This window comes from Ptychodera flava, chromosome 1, assembly GCF_041260155.1.
Source record: "Ptychodera flava strain L36383 chromosome 1, AS_Pfla_20210202, whole genome shotgun sequence".
Taxonomy (NCBI): Eukaryota; Metazoa; Hemichordata; class Enteropneusta; family Ptychoderidae; genus Ptychodera; species Ptychodera flava.
The window spans coordinates 27893337-27907549 of NC_091928.1; the positions used below are offsets into that span (position 1 = coordinate 27893337).

General features: G+C 40.1%; 1 long non-coding RNA gene across 3 annotated transcripts; it reads right to left on the reverse strand.

The window, feature by feature from the left end:
• Positions 1–1608: 1608 nt before the first annotated feature.
• Positions 1609–12719, reverse strand: LOC139134159 (uncharacterized). Of its 3 annotated transcripts, none has more exons than XR_011552745.1 (6): positions 12665–12719; positions 11209–11272; positions 9439–9502; positions 7983–8046; positions 6566–6630; positions 1609–2722 (listed from the first exon to the last, which is right to left on the reverse strand). It is a non-coding gene; the product is annotated as an uncharacterized lncRNA (long non-coding RNA). The 3 variants fall into 3 exon arrangements; XR_011552743.1 differs by having other exon boundaries at positions 9439–9586; positions 12665–12689; XR_011552746.1 differs by lacking the exon at positions 11209–11272 and having other exon boundaries at positions 12665–12713.
• Between the last annotated feature and the right edge of the window lie 1494 nt (positions 12720–14213).

Below are 14213 nucleotides of genomic sequence, written 5' to 3' on the forward strand. Positions count from 1 at the left end.
TATAAGTACCAGAATTCGAGCGTGGTTCACAATAAATCAATCAATCTGTAGAGTGACTAACTTTGTCCAGACAACATGAGACGTCACAACGCGTCATACCAACGTCATATGACGTTATTAATACATTCAGGTGTTTTGCCCGTCGCGTTTCCTCGTTTGTGTGAAACCGTCGGGTCGCTCGAGGAGGTCAGGCGAGGTCGCATGGAAAACCAACGTGTCGGTTTTTCACTATGGCAACGAGTCGCCAGTCGCTTGAACGAGTTGCCTCTCTTACGCACTGAGGAAAGCTTTAATCTCTACTCATGTTCAGAACAGTGATTATTCTGTTTGCGCTCATCGATCGTAGCTTGTTAGTACATGTTGTTTACAAAACTCGGACAGGTGCGATAATACTATAAATCAATGATTTGATCAATCAATCAATCAATCAATAAATTAATTTATGAATAAATCCCAAACAACTACGAACCAGCTGACTTTTTTTACCCGTCCTCGTTTTAAAATTTGAAAGTGTTTTTCCATATGCCCTATCCGTGTTCAGCGTACATTGTTTTTCCCAACGACGGAAAAATCCTCGCTTCAGATTCTGAGTTCGATAAAATCATTGATAACATTGAAATTTAAGTTTTTCAGGGTTTTTTTGTTAGTGGCATTGATATATTTGTCTAACAACCATGATGAAATCAACGCCGTGTTCATTAACAAAATAACAGGTCCTGGTAATGCAGCACACCTTTTCACTAAAATATATTTCATGATATTTGCTATATTTTGTGTTTTTTGTCTAAAAACGTCAGTGGCTCAGTTTATTTAAATGCGCGGCACACTGAAAAGAGTCCGCACTGACTTTATTTTCGCTTCAATGGTTTGTGCATGTCCAAAAATTCGCCCAAATTGCCACAAAATGACACCATTACAATAGCTAAATTTTCAAGTTTCTACAACAGGAGGCATGACCACCCTCCACATGACCACTGCATGGTCGCATCACTCAACTTCATATCACCGACAAGCTATCCCTTTTTTCAGTGTCGCTGAATAGGTTATTTTGAAATTTCATATACTGGTTAAAGCTTATCGTGTTTCACTGTGCGGTAATATTTTGTCTTAAATAAAATTGTGTCACAGCTTTGTCAATACAGAGTAAATTATGACGTTATCCCCTAGATAATTACTGATAATGTATCCGAATGTCCGTTATTGTTGCCTCTGGTGTTTTCTACATCTTTAAATTCCTTGGTGTTGCCAAACTCTAAACAAAAATAATGTACTTATACCGAACCTTAAAGGGAGGTGGTCGTCGAAACCGCGCATGTGCAACTTTCTGTTTACAAATAATGTATTTCATGCACTATATAAAGATGCATCGTGTCAAATAAACGATCACTTTTACATATGTAATGGCATTAAAATCGAGACGGGGAGGGTCATGAATTTACTGGAAGCCCTAAGTTTGGGGAGACTTACCATTTTTCGAGCACCCAGTTTTGAATCGCGCTACCCAGCCCTAGTATGGTGTCACGGTTATTTCTGTCCCGGCCCTATGTTACCCTTGCCCATGAAGCATGCCCGTGAAGCCGTCTCGATATGACAAACATGTCTCTATAAGAGTTTTTGAAAATCTCCTTTATTAATTCGACCTGTAAAATTACTTGGTTGGGAGTTTCCTTTAATTCGACGATTTGAAATATAATATTTAAGCATGCGCCACATGATGTTTTGCAAGGAACATAGCCACAAATTGCCCGTGTAAGTTCCAGTCGCGTCGCCTGACTGCGTTACCTACCGTTACGGTCCGTGGTCATGCTCAAAGCGAATGTCTTCAACGAGAGTTGCAGTGAGGTTGGTTCAAGGCAAATGCATTTCACGAGAGTTGCATCAAGGTTCGTGAGAGTGGCATGGAGGTTGGCTCCAAGCGAATGCACGTCACGAGAGGTGCATTGAGGTTCGCGAGCGCTGCATTGAGGTTGGCTCAAAGCGAATGAATTTCACTCAAAATGTTAGATGCCAATTTTGGCCCTGATTATGCGCCATATTTGTGCTGGTCACTATATTCCATTGTACAGCACAAGAAAATGGTGGTGAGGAGTCAGGCTCTGTTTGGCAGTCATAGCTTTTATCTACTCAATCTGACCAATGACTTCTGCAGTTATTTCTAGTCCTCTTTTGCTTACATCCAGGATGTCGTTCCAGCGTTCTTTATCTATGCCCCATTCTCCGGGGGTTTTATCTTTGTAGCCGTTGAACTGAATCCTTACCCCCGCATGATAGGGAGGGAGGTAAGTTTTATCTTGCCAGCTGAATTGAACCGCTGCCCACTGTGTTTGAGGAAAGCAGCGGGTTCTAGTTGGACTCTCGTCGGCACCATACCACAACATCTGAGTATCGCACGGGATAAAGAGGTTGACGGTGTCGTCTTCACTGTCAATGACAACCTTCCACTCATGCTTGTACCTATCCGTGAACGTGAACTCGAAGGGAAGTTTGGAGTCCCTTTTTCCGTAGCGAAGCCTATCGTAAGTGCGTGATCCTTCAATATACAGCAGTTCGCTTCCATTCTTACGATAGGCCGCATTCAGCGCCTCGTATGCCACAAGTGCATTTTGGGTAATCACTTCTTCGTCACAGTAGATCTTCATCGTGCAAGGTGTTTCCCCGAAGTTATCGTATCGGCTTCGGCAAACTTCGATGAGGACCACAACAACAGATTCAATTTTTCGGGCTAAAGTTAAAATAAGAAAGAACCTCGGTCAATAACCACTGTAAGTGAGTCACAACTTTTGCTGATTGGCTGAAAAACTCGTGAGACTCGACTATCATTGGACAATCCAACTACGCTTCGTCCAAATGAACACGACATTCTGACAATAGTTAATTTTTTAGACTAAAAGTCGAAATATCAAATGAACATCATTCGAGTAAAACCACGTTCCTAACCAAGTGATAGACGTGTTCGTCGATCGGAATGAATGAAATGCGCCTAGTCATTACAAGACTTTGCATATCAAATACTTTTATATGGTTTCTTTCGAGTTTCGATACAGGCTGAGAGAGAAACGCTCTTCTTTGATCTGATCTTGCATCAAAGCATCCTAAGCGTGTACAGTCACTGTGACGAAACAGAAGTTTTACATTTTGAAAGACAGCTCACCGTCTCCCCTCGGGGGATACCGATCGAGAGGACGACGGGATACAGAAAGAGAGTAATGGCTCGTAGTTTTCAAAGATAACATCTTTGTAACTTATACTGCGATTTTACAAATTGCTTAGACGTTGTCCATTTTTCCCCGGCATTCGAAAACATGCCTCTTATGTACAGTGGTAATGTTGCATGTAGTAGGCCTGTCTAAAAATGACATTTTTGTATGGAGTAGTCCTGTTTCAAAATGACCTACGATTTGTGTCGTAGACACATGTACCGGCCACAGTGACTGGTGTTTACATTTCTATAGGTCCTCTTGCAGCTCACTGATTGGCTGGACCCTTTTTCTTAGGTCTCATTACCATGAAATGTTCACCTCACGGCACTGTGCATGTGATCGGTGACCTTATTTCCTTGTGTTAGCCTCGTTCTGTAGTGTTCGCTGCCTCGTATTAGAGTGTGCCATGTACTTCGTGGATACCGTTGTGGTAACCAGTCATTTATGTGCTTGCAACTGGCACGTGGTTCATCTGAGAAAAATTCCCTTGTTCAAAAACTGCATGTCTATTTGGCCGAGTTCGTCTGAGAAACATCCAGTTTTTCAAAAAATGCGTGTTTATTTGGCTCTGAATAGGTGCTAGTAACGATTCAGTTTAAGGGGATATTTTGACGGTCGCTGGTGTGAACTAATGTCTCTCCTTTATTGTAAATTTGTTCTGAACACAAACATTCTGAACAATATCGAACACATCAACTGTTTAACGATATGGTTTGTGAGCCATGTAACACTTTTGAAATATGACGGACCGCTTTCAATTTCCGAGCATGCCGACAACGTACATGTACCCTGAATTATACTGTACCAGTTCGCGCTTGCAAATCCAGCGCTCTGATTGGTTCTGACACGAAAAAAGACTCCTTCAATTATTCATGATGTACGATGGTTTTAACATCACAGATGGTACGCTGCTAAATAGCATTGCTGAAGTATCTGGCGGCAGGAGAGCCTTATACGTTTGTTTACTCTTGGTAGGGAGAGCAACAATTAGTGTAAAGTAGGTATATAGTGCACAAGTTGTAATAATTCATATTGTTATTCCTATATTTCAATCAATTTTTGTGTGACCGTTGTCTACTTAGAATGGCATCATTTTACAAGTGGTATAGCCTCAAACTGATGACGTCAAATCACCGTACACTAAACACAGACGCCTTGTAATTATGGCACTGTGTATTTGTGTACGGCGATTTGACGTCATCATTTCGTGGCTATACCACTTGTAAAATGATGCCCTTAGATATCATCGCCAGTTGACTAAAACCAGTTTTTGCCTGTTTGATTTAACATTTGCCTTATTTTGAATCCTATTACATTTTCTCAAAAGGAAATCGAAATATCAGTAGATCCACCACAAGGACACCTCTCCGACCAGTATAATGATATTTACAGCATTGCCATTGAACGTTCCAATTTATTATGGGTAACCGGTAACATTAGTCGTAAGGGAGGCAATATTCAAATCTTCGCCAATTTCTTCGCTATACCATAGCAGTATAGATTGTTAGAATCATGCCTCTCAGGTGTCTTAACACTTTTAAGCATCGTTTTGTCACTGTTATGCAATTGGCTCATACCGGACTTCTTTCCACATTATTGCGCAAGACGTCATTACTGGGCCAAACGTTTCCAAGTTTACACAAGAATATTCTTATTTTGCGCTACCAACCACATCAAAATATAACTTTTAAAGGCGAAATCACTGAACACAAAGCGTGCAAAACCGTCCAAATGAATGACTTCATGTTTCTCAGTAAACAGTGAGTCTCTTTGTCTTTACGTCGCGGTCGAACCAGTTATAATGCAAACATCCTTGATTACTGGTTACTGCGACGAATTCAAGGAAATTCATGGAACACTGAGTAACGAGGCAGTAAAAATTACAAAACAAGGCTAACACAGGGACTTGAGGCAGCCAATCACAGTGCAGTAAATGAATATTAAAGGTCCGGCCAATATGTGAGCCTTAAGCGGACCTTATAGAACCGTAAACACAATCACTGTGACCGTTACATATGTCTCGGATCTGACCATAGACCCTCGAGGGTCTATGATCTGACTTATGAAACAGGACGATTAAGACAAGATAGTCGCAGTATGGTATAACTCTGTCCGAATCTATTCGGAGCGACATACCAATCCAATCATAAACAGACTCAGTCTTGGTGATGTGCAATGACTGTCTACTGTAAATATATTTGCAATCACCCAGATTTAACTCAACTCCAAGAGGTTTCTTACGGGGCAGTAAAATGCAACTTCATAAAGTATGCTAGCTAGGATATGTTCTCTTCACAGTCACTTCATCACTTTTCATACATTATGAAACCAAAATCACATATCGATGATAGCACTATGTAGACGTTAGGATCATTGTAGATCGTTATTCTGGACAATTTCTTTAAGGAAAGGAGTGATGTTATAATTTAATTTATGGGTCTAGGAGAACGATGCGGAAAAAATGCTAAAGTTGATTAACATTACAATCAACGTTGATTACGCAATTTTCGATGCACTTTCTTTCAGAGGGATCACATTTAAATGGAATTGACAGTACTGTTGTTTTAGATGTTGGCATTACTCACTAGCATATTCCTTCTGATGTGCAGGGTGCTCGGAAGGTTATATCTCATTGGTCGATTGTCACTATTCTCAGCAATTTAGGGAGTCTTTTTGTATTATTTTATTATAACGGTAAGATTCAGCCACCATCTGAATATCGGCTTCCGAGAGGCTGCACATCAGCCATCAGCCCGCATATTGTAAATACCAACAGTGCTATTGTTTTTAGATTCGGCATTTCCGTCAAATGCATATCATTAGCTAATAAGCGCCCGTTCGTATCGCTAGCTAACAGGTAATTATCCTTCTGCCATTTTTTCAATGTTTTGCTGCTTTAAACAATCGTAGCTGAATAGCTACAAAATATCTCAAATTGTGCAACTTGGCGAGCCAGTCAATACTATTGGTCGTGTTCGTTTGCTGAGGACGACGCACACGATCGGATAAAAATAAGTACATAACAGCTTTATAGGAACACTGAAGTCCCAACACATACACTGCACAAAATGACTAATTCTTAAGCAATATTTCCTGGTGAATCGTGAACATTGCATACATCGTCTGTACTGATGTCTCTTTCCAAATACAATATCAGACAACAGCTGAGTTCCTCACGCATAATGTTCCCAATGAACTTGGCATACCAGCACCGAGGCCGTGTACGAAGACACGAACACTGGACAGGTGGAAATTTGGTGTGCTAATCCCTTCGCGCAAATTCCCGACGACCAATTAATGTATGCCCCAAGAGCAAATCGTGAAAAGAACATACAGTTTTGTATAACCAATAGAAGCATAATTACCGAAAAGTTGCTGAGACTTGGATGAGAGGGAGTACCAATAAGACAGGCTTTCTTGAGAGGGTCGTCTGATTGAGAAGAGAGAGAGGAAAAATTAAGTGTTAAGCGTGATTTCTATTTGACCTTCACCACAGATGGCGCTTCTGGACTTGTTGATCGCAGTGATGCATAGAATAAAAAGCAAAATCACATGTGTACTCTGTAAATGTGGGTCTTTGAGCCCAACGGTCACGTCAATAGCTTTCTGGCCTTGTTTACAAATGTTTCCCTGAAAGAGAAGTTTACGGAACAAGGAAATGACATTGTGAAGGGATGACATGATATTAGCAAAACTGTGTATTTTATATTCCATCCTAAAAGTCATCGATCGCCAAATGTAACAACCACTATGCGGAATAAACTTTCAGTCTTCAAGGAATGAGCTATCTCCGTGACAATGTCTCTAATTCAGTGCACTACTGGTGGATACAATTTTATGAAAATCTTTGAGGAAACGAGTTACCTCCGTGACAATGTTCCTACATTAGTGAAGCGCTGTCGCTTTTTGATCTGCTAAGTCCGTAATGTGAACAACTGACCTTGACATCCAAGGCAATGCAACGTTACTTGTAAATAGTCCTATCTATTTCAAAATAACCTACGATTTATGTCGACACATGTACCAGCCACAGTGATTTGGTGTTTGCGGTCCTATAAGGTCATACGCTGAATTATGTAGGCATTAGGATCATTGTAGTTTATTATTCGGGACGATTTCTCTAAAGAGGAGGAGTGTTTACAATTGTTATTTATGGTAATTTTCAGAATGCGAAAAATATTTTATAATTGATTAGCATTACAATCAACTGTTGGTTACACAAATCTTCAAAGCTATTGTTTTAAGATTCGGCGTTATCTTCAAATGCACATCATTATCGCTGGCTTACAGGAAATTATCCTCGATGCCATTTCTTCAATGTTTTGCTGCTGTATAGCTACAATATATCTCAAAGTTGGCCACTATGGCGATCCAGTCAACTATACTATTGGCCGTTCTCGTTTTGGACGGTGCACACCATGAAAATAAGTACATAACAGCTATATAGGAACACTAGAGTCAAAACGCACACACTTCACCGAAATGATAATTCTTTGACCAATATCGTCTGGTGAACCGTGAGCATTGCTTTCACCGTCTGTACTGCTGTCTGTTTCAAAATACTATATCATACAACAGCGGAGTTCCTCACGCATTACGTCCCCATGAACTTGGTATACCAGCACTGCATACCAGCACCCTGGCCGTGCACGAAGACACGATCACTGGACAGGTTGAAATTAGTGTCCTAATCCCTTCGCGCAAATTTCTCACGAAGATCGATGAAAAAACAAATCATGAAAAGAACATACAGTTTTCTATAAAAAATAGAAACATAAATACCGAAAAGTTGCTGAGACTTGGATAAGAGAGAGAACCAATAAGACAGGCTTCCTTTGAGGATCGTCTGGTAATCTGATGGAAAAGAGAGAGAGAAAAAATTACCATAAAGCGGGACCTCTTGACCTCCAACACAGATGGCTCTTCTTGACTGGTGATCGCAGTGATGAATAGAATAAAAGCAAAATCTCTTATCTACTCTGTAAATGAGGGCCTTCGAGCTCAACGACCACGTCAATGGCCTTATAGTCTTGTATTCAACGTTTTTTCTGAAGGGAAATTACGTAACATGGAAATGATCTTGACATTTTGAAAAGTTGGATTATGTAAGCAAAACTTTGCTTTTTACATTCCGTCATCGATCGCCGAATGTAATAACCCCTGTGTGGGATAATTTGTTTCATGAAATTCTTTGAAGAATGAGGTACCTCTGTGACAATGTTCCTACATTCGTGAAGTGCTGTGTATTTTTTCATCCGCTAAGTTCGTAACATGTACGACTGACCTTGACATTCAAAACAATGCAATGTTATTTGTAAATAGTCCTATTTCAAAATAACATACGATTTATGTCCCAGACATATGCAGAAGTCACAGTAATTGGTGTTTGCGGTCCTATAAGGTCATACCCTGAATTATGTATACGTTAGGATCATTGTAGTTTGTTATTCGGGGCGATTTCTCTGAAGAGGAGGAGTGTTACAATTGTTATTTAGGGTAAACTTTCATGGACTACTAAGAGAATGCGGAAAAAATGTTAAAGTTGATTAACATTACAATCAACTGTTGGTTACGCAAGTCTTCAGTGGTATTGTTTTTAGATTCGGCATTACCGTCATATGCATATCATTAGCTAATAAGCGCCCGTTTGTATCGCTCGCTGACAGGAAATTATCCTTCTGCCATTTTTTCAATGTTTTACAGTTTAAACAATCGTAGCTGAAGAGCTACAAAACATCTCAAGGTTTGCCAGTTTGGCGATCCAGTCAATATGACGTTCCCAATGAACTTGGCATACCAGCACTGTGGCGTGCACGAAGACACGATCACTGGACAGGTATGCCAGACGCTCACGCTCGTTTGGCGGACGACGCACACGATGAAAATAAGTATATAACAGTTATATAGAAACACTAAAGTCATGACGCATACACTGCACAAAAATGACAATTCTTTAAGCAATATTTTATGGTGAATCGTGAACATTGCACATACATCTGTACCGTTGTCTGTTTCAAAATACGATATCATACAACAGCGGAGTTCCTAACGCATGACGTTCCCAATGAACTTGGCATACCAGCACCCTGGCCGTCAACGATGACGCGATCACTGGGGAGATGGAAATTTAGTGTGCTAATCCCTTCTCGCAAATTCCTACAGACGAATGAATGAATGCCCCAAAAGCAAATCATGAAAAGAACATACTGTTTTGTATAAGAAATAGAAGCATACTTACCGAAAAGTTTCTGAGACTTGGATTACAGTGAGTACCAACAGGACAGGCTTCCTTTGAGGATCATCTGGTCGTATGATGGAACAAAGATAGAGAAAAAATTACCATAAAGCGGGACCTCTTGACCTCCACCACAGATGGCGCTTCTTGACTGGTGATTGCAGTGATGCATAAAGTAAATGCGAAATCAATTGGTTACTCCATAGACAGTCGAGAAAGAGGATGGGAAACTACCGCAAAGAACAAAAGAAATGTGAAGAGGCGACGAGCGATCTCTATTGGAATAATTAGAACATGTGAATCGATTTTTGCATAATTATCAGCTGGGCGCAAGCCACTGCTCGAGATCCGGTAGTTCGTAGTGAAAAAACTTCATTGAACTTATTTGCAGCATAAAGTTATAATCCGATTGAAGTCGGATTCCGTCATCCTTAAGATTGATTTATTTCTAGATGCGACAAAGAAACATTGCTTTCCTTCTGAATGGGATTATTCTCTGCTACGAAAAAGGTGTGTTTAGGACACACTGAATGTAAGGCCTGCAAGCATGTTTTGCGAGATTGTATGACAGTTGGATGGTAATTGCATTGTTTTATCAATAGGTATGCAAATTCAATGTAATCTATCCCAGCACAGTTCGTTCAAAGAAAATACCGCAGTTTCCCATCCTGTTTCTCGACTGTCTATGGTTACTCTATGAATGACGGCCTTCAAGCCGACCGGCCACGTCAATAGCTCTAAAGCCTGGTTTCCAAGTTTGTATTTTTTCTGAAAACGAAATTTACGCAGCAAGGAAATGATCCTGTATCGCATTTTGAAAAGTAACACCATATAAGCAAAATTTTGCATTTTATATTTCCCCCTTAAAAGTCATCGATCGCCAAATGTAACAACCACTATGCAGGGTAAACTTATAATTACAATGTTCCTACTTTAGTGAACTGCTAAATCTGTAACGTGTACTACTTATGTTGACACTCAAGATAGTGCAATGTCATCTGTAACTAGTCATGTTTCAAACCTTTATATTTCTGACATGTGTATCAGCAACAGTGATTGGTGCTTGCGGTCTCATAAGGTCATACCCTGAATAATGTATACGTTAGGATCATTGTAGTTTGTTATTCGGGACGAGTTGTCTGAAGAGGAGGAGTGGTAAAATTGTTATTTACGGTAAATGTTAATGGACTAAGAGAATGCAAAAAACCTGATAAAGTTGATTAACATTACAATTAACTGTTGCAATTGGTTACGCAAGTCTTCAGTGCTTTTGTTTTAGATTCGGCTATCGTCAATGCATATCATTAGCCAAGTCCCTCCATATCATTAGCTAACGCCCGTTCGTATCGCTGGCATTCAGGTAATTATCCGTATGCCACTTTTTCAATGTTTTGCAGCTTATACTATCGTAGCTGAAATAGCTACAAAACATTTAAAAGCTGGCAACTTTGGCGATCCAGTCAACTAATGTTCGTGCTGTTTGGCGAACAACGCCCACGATCATAAGTACATAACAGTTATATAGGAACAGTAAAGTCCAAACGCATACACTGCTCCAAAATGTTAGTTCTTTGAGCAATATCTTCTGGTGAATCGTAAACATTGCATACATCGTCTGTACTGCCGTGCACGAAGACACGGTCACTGGACAGTGGAAAATTAGTGTGCTAATTCCTTCACGCAAATTCCTCCCGAAGATCAATAAATGAATGGCCAAAAAGCAAATCATGAAAAGAACATACTGTTTGGTATAAAAAATGGAAACATAAATACCGAAAAGTTGCTGAGACTTGGATTAGAGTGAGTACCAATAAGACAGGCTTCCTTTGAGGGTCGTCTGGTCGTCTGATGAGAAAGAGAGATAGAAAAAATTACCATAAAGCGGGACCTCTTGACCTTCACCTCAGATGGCGCTTCTTGACTGGTGATCGCAGTGATGCGTAAAATAAATGCGAAATCAATTGTCTACTGAGTGAATAAGGCCTTCGAGCCCAACGGCAACGTCAATAGCTTTATAGTCTTGTTTTCAAAGTTTTTTTTTCTAAAAGCGAAATTTACGCAACAAAGAAATGATCATGACATTTTGAAAAGCTACATCATATAAGCAAAAATTTGCATTTTATATTCCGCCCTTAAAAGTCATCAATCGCCAAATGTAACAACCACTATTCGGGATAAACAATGTTCCTACTTTGGTGAACTGCTGGCATTTTTTCGATCTGCTAATGTGTAATCTGGTAATGTGTACTGCTGGTCGTGACATTCAAGATAGTGCAATGTTATAGTCCTGTTTCAAAATGACCTATGATTTATGTCCCTGACATATGTACCAGCCATAGTGATTGGTGCTTGCGATCCTATAAGGTCGTACCGGCGCTAGGATCATTGTAGTTGGTTATTCGGGAAGATTTGTCTAAAACGGGAGAGAGTTATAATCGTAATTTGTGATACATTTTCATGCAGTAAGAGAATGTAGAAAACATATTGGACTTGATTAACATTACAATCAACTGTTGGTTACGCAAGTCTTTGCAATGCACCTTTCTTTCAGGGGTATCACATTCCAAGGGAATTGACAGTGCTGTTGTTTTAGATCTCGGCATTACTCACAAGCATATCGTAAATACCAACAGTGCTATTGTTTTAGATTCCGAGGCATTACCATCAAATGCATATCATTAGCTTACATGCGCCCGTTTGCCATCGCTGGCTAACAGGGTAATTCTCCCTATGCCCTTTTTTCAATGTTTTGCAGCTTTAAACAATCGTAGCTGAATAGCAACAAAATATCTCAAGTTGGCCGCTTTGGCAGTCAACTATTCGTATACTGTAGGTGATGCTCGCTTGGCGGACGACGCACACGATGAAAATAAGTATATAACAGCTATATAGAAACACTAAAGTCCAAACGCATACACTGCACAAAAATGGTAATTCTTTTAGCAATATCTTCTGGTAAATTGTGAACATTGCATATATTGTATGTACCGCTGTCTGTTTCAAAATAAAATATCAGACAACACCTGAGTTCCTCACGCATGACGTTCCCAATGAACTTGGCATACCACGACCGAGGCCGTGTGCGAAGACACGAACACTGGACAGGTGGCCAAATTTGGTGTGCTAATCCCTCCGAGCAAATCCCCCCCGGACAATGAATGAATGAATGCCCAAAAAGCAAATCATGAAAAGAACATACTGTTTTATAGAAAACTAGCAGCATAATTACCGCAAGTTGTTGAGACTTGAATGAAAAAGAGTACCAATAAGACAGACTTCTTTTGAGGACCGCCTGCTGCTGGTAATCTGATGGAAAAGAGAGAGAGAGAGAAGAGAGAGGAGAGAGAGAGAGAGAGAGAGAGAGAGAGAGAGAGAGAGAGAGAGAGAGAGAGAGAGAGAGAAGAGAGAGAGAGAGAGAGAGAGAGAGCGGGACATCTTGACCTCCACCACAGATGGCGCTTCTTCATTGTTGGTTGCAGTGATGCAGTCACGTCAATAGCATTATAGCCTTGTTTACAAAGTTTTCTCTGAAAGCGAAATTTACGGAACAAGGAAATGACATTTGGAAAAGTTACATAATATTAGCAAAACTTTGCATTTTTCATCTATTCCGCCCTTAAAAGTCATCGATTGCAAAATGTAACAACCACTGTGTGGAAAAACATTTATCGAAAGTCTTTGAGGAATGTGTTATCTCCGTGAAAATGTCTCTAATTAGTGAACTGCTGGTACTTTTTAGATCTGCTAAGTTCGTAACGTGTACGACTGATATGACATTCAAGACAGTGCAATGTTATTTGTAAATAGTCATGTTTCAAAATGACCTATGTTTTATGTCCCTGACACATGTACCAGCCAGAGTGACTGTGCATACGGGAAAGCTCCATTAACTTAGGAATACCCGACTTCCCTAGAGGATCAATTTCACAGACCTGCCTTTCTTACAATGGCACTACAATGGCACCAGCTGGATTAGATAAACATAACAATGGAACATTCACACCTTGGGTTAAAAGTCTTCTGTTTGTCACCCGAGTTGGTCAGGCAAGAACTCGGGTTTCAGGTACCATGCAAGTTAATGCAGCCTTCCCCTAATGGTGTTTGCGGTTTTATAGGTCGTGTTACAGCTCACTGATTGGATGGACCCTTTCTCTCAGGTCTCATTACACGTAATGGTCACCTCCTGGCACTATGCGTGTGATCGGTTACCCTGTGTCCTTGTGTTAGCCTCGTTCTGTAGTGTTTGCTGCCTCGTAATAGAGTGTCCCATGTACTATACCGTTGTGGTAACCAGTCATTTAATGTGCGGCACCTGGCACGTGGTTCAATCAAAAAGTACAAAGACAAAGACAGAAGTTCGTCTGAGAAACATTCACTTGCTAAAAAGTGCATGTCTATTTGGCTCTGAATACTTGCTACACCGATTCAGTTTTTAGTTGATATTTTGACGATCGCAGGTGTGAACTAATTTAAAAGTATATTTAACAGTATATGTATTTAAAAGTATATGCGGTGTCTAAGATATTACAACAAAGGCTTGAAGTATGTGTGATCTTAAAATATACATAAAGTTCTTGATTTATTTATTTTGATAGTAACCTTTTAATTTGTTTTGATCTACACTTCTAATGTTTCGCCTGGGGCTTACAATTAAGTGCCATTTTTGATGTCGACAAGGTATATGTACTCTTTACGGTTTGGCTGACATCAAGAGATCGTCTCAATGCGGATAAAGATTCACATGTGTTCGTCCATCATTGTTGTGCAGACTGACGTTG